Raw genomic sequence first — 2,933 nt, 5'->3', positions numbered from 1 at the left:
TATTGAGTGACAGGAAGCTACTCTGTGTCTGTTTACGTAAACAACTCAGAGAGCCGAGTTCCTGTGATTTTATGATGTTTATCTTCTCAAGGCTAACAATGCAACTATCCACAGCTTACATCTCAGTTTTTCTAATGTTAAAGTGTATTTTATAGTCAAGATTAATACTCATGTGTTTTTAGTTTATTTTACACGTCTTCATCTTCCAAGACCCAAAAAACAGTGTCCTTTAATCACTGGAAATCTTGGAACTGACGACAGATTTAGAACCAATGCAGATAAGAACTCAGCACTATCTGTCACCACAAACTCTGAAAGTCTAGATTTATAGTGACACCTGGATGTTCCTCACCAAACTACTGCTAACTCTCACAACCACAGTGACCTCAGCTATATGCCTTAAAGTCCCCAGTTCTTGGGGGAGGGATCCTCAGAATGCTTCATACAGCCTAGAGGGGAGAGCTGTGAGCCTCCTCCACACCTAACCCGCACTCCCGTGGATTAATCATGTCACAGTCTCATAGCTACCTTCCCAGACTCTGACACCAGCCTGCTGCACTTTTTCCACTAGGCTCTAAGCAGCCTTCTAACCAGTACAGGGGCCACTGGCACCTCCCACACCTGCCTCTTTTCCCAGTCTCTCTCCTTAACATCTCCCTCCTCAGCAACTCACCTCCTTTCTGTTTTCATTAAAATATAAAGTGCTGAGCACCCAAGAGCACTGGAGTCTTGGTTAGGTTTAGCGATATAATCGCTAATAATATATGCCTATATATGTATAATAAAAGATATGTGTGTGTGTGTAGAGAAAGAGAGAGAGAGAGAGAGAGAGAGAGAAAGAGAAGGAGAAAGGGAGAGAAAGATCATCTCTTTCTTCCAAAACTATCTCATAGGATTTCCTTAAGTGACAGATTTTTCTAGGGCAAAATGTCATTTAGAAGAGAAAATGGGAGTTGACAGATTATGGTGTCTAAGACAAGCTGCAGCCCCACAAGGCTACAGTACTCACAGCGCTCATTCAACCCAAGGATATACACAGACTGCCCACACAGATGGACAACAGAGCTATGGAGCCTGTGGGCAACCTACTGATGTCAGCTATACTCAGGCTCAGACCACCGCCACCTACGGGCAGACTGGAGATGCTACCTCTATGGGCAGCCTCCCGGAGCTTAATCTACTCAATGGCTCGCAGGCAACACAGCCAGGCTGTCCAAGTATGACACTGCTGTTTATGACACCATCACTACTACCGTCACCACAACCCAGGCCTCCAAGGTGGCTTAGTCTGCATATGGTACCCAGCCTGCTTACCCAATGGACGAACAGACGACAGATCCACCATACATGCAAGACCATAGGATATTAACAAGGCCACCAAGACTGGTCAACCCCAGACTATCACAGGGAGTAACAACCAGCCCAGCCTGGGATATGAACAGAGTGTTATCCCCAGGCACCTAGGAACTACCCATACAGCCAGTCACCATACCTCCATCCTCCCCTCCTACCAACTACTCCTCAACTAGTCATGATCAGAGCAGTCACCCTCAGCAGAGCGCCAAAGAGCAGCCCAGCAGCTGTGGATAGTGGAGGAGCTTCAGTCAACAAAGCAGCTGTGGGTAGCAGCCTCTCGCTGGCTCACCTGCCCCGCTCCTCCTCAGACTGGATCATAAAACCTGGCTTCAAGTCAATAGAGCCAATGAACAGCAGCCAATCACAGCAGAGTTAATTCTGACAAGACCATCACAGTAGTGTGGGTCTTTACAGGCAGCTGTCTGGAGGATGGATCAGAGCATGAGTGGCCCGGATAGCTGAGGCAGGAGAGGAGGGGGATTTGATCATGGATACATGACTACGGATGGGCCAGGAGAGGACGCAGTGGACTAGAGATCTAAAGTGGTTGCAATAAGCCTGGTGGACCCATGGATGAAGGACCGGATCTGGATCCAGATGTGACTCGGAGAACAGTGCAATGTATGTGCAAGGATGAAATGACAATGTGACGGGACGGTCTGGCTGACCTCTTTGAGCAGTGTGGGGTTGTAAAGGTGAACAAGAGAACTGGGCAACCCACGGTCCACATCTGCCTGGATAGGGAAACAGGAACTCCTTCACGGTGTCCTATGATGATCCGCCAGCTGCCAGGGCTGCCCTCCATAGAATGGCTTGATGGGCAAGATTTTCAAGGAAACAAACTCACTTTCTTTTGCCCCCCCCCCCAAAAAAAGAGCCTCCCATGAATAGTATTTGAGGTGACATTCTGCCATGTGAGGACAGAGGGATACCACTACCACCCCATGGAGGTCCTGGATACTCAGGAGGTCCTGGAGGACCTATGAGTTACAATGGAGGCCAACGAGGAGAGAGGGGGCTTCCTCATGAGAGGGTCCCAAAGCTCCTTAGGGAATTGTTCTGGAGGAAGAAATGAGGTAGAGACTGCACTTTCCCAACCCAGGCTGTGGAAACCAGAGCTTCTTCACCTGGAGAACAGAATACAACCAGTGTAAACCCCTAAGCTCAAGGGCTCTCTCCAACCTTTCCGCCTCTGGGGGTTGACCGTGGCTGAAGGTCCCTGGGAGTATTCAGGGAGGAAGAGGTGGACTTATGGACCAAAGCCATCCTGAAAGAAGGTTCAGAGGTGGCCAAAGTGGAGACAGCAGTGGCTTATGAAATGGCTGTGGCATGGACCAAGGTGGCATGGACCAAGATGATGAGGTGCTCCTGGGGCACAAGGAAGAAGAGGCAAATGTGGAGAACCAGGAAAAATGCCAAGTCGAACACGGTCAGGAACCCAGAAACCAGCCCCACTAGACAGTCCTGCAGAGCTGTATTGACAACCCAACCACGTTTATGTTTACGTCAGAAAATGTTTTCATCAGTTTCTAAGTCCATATTTATAATGTTGGCCACACCTTGGCTATTCCTTATCT

At 48.7% G+C, this 2,933-nt stretch overlaps 1 pseudogene; it reads left to right on the top strand.

The window, feature by feature from the left end:
* The first annotated feature begins 946 nt into the window (after nt 1–946).
* Nucleotides 947–2,673, top strand: LOC118570783 (annotated as a pseudogene).
* Nucleotides 2,674–2,933: the final 260 nt, after the last annotated feature.

Source organism: Onychomys torridus, chromosome 20, assembly GCF_903995425.1.
Source record: "Onychomys torridus chromosome 20, mOncTor1.1, whole genome shotgun sequence".
NCBI classification, from domain to species: domain Eukaryota; kingdom Metazoa; phylum Chordata; class Mammalia; order Rodentia; family Cricetidae; genus Onychomys; species Onychomys torridus.
This window is presented reverse-complemented; position numbering and strand designations above follow the sequence as displayed.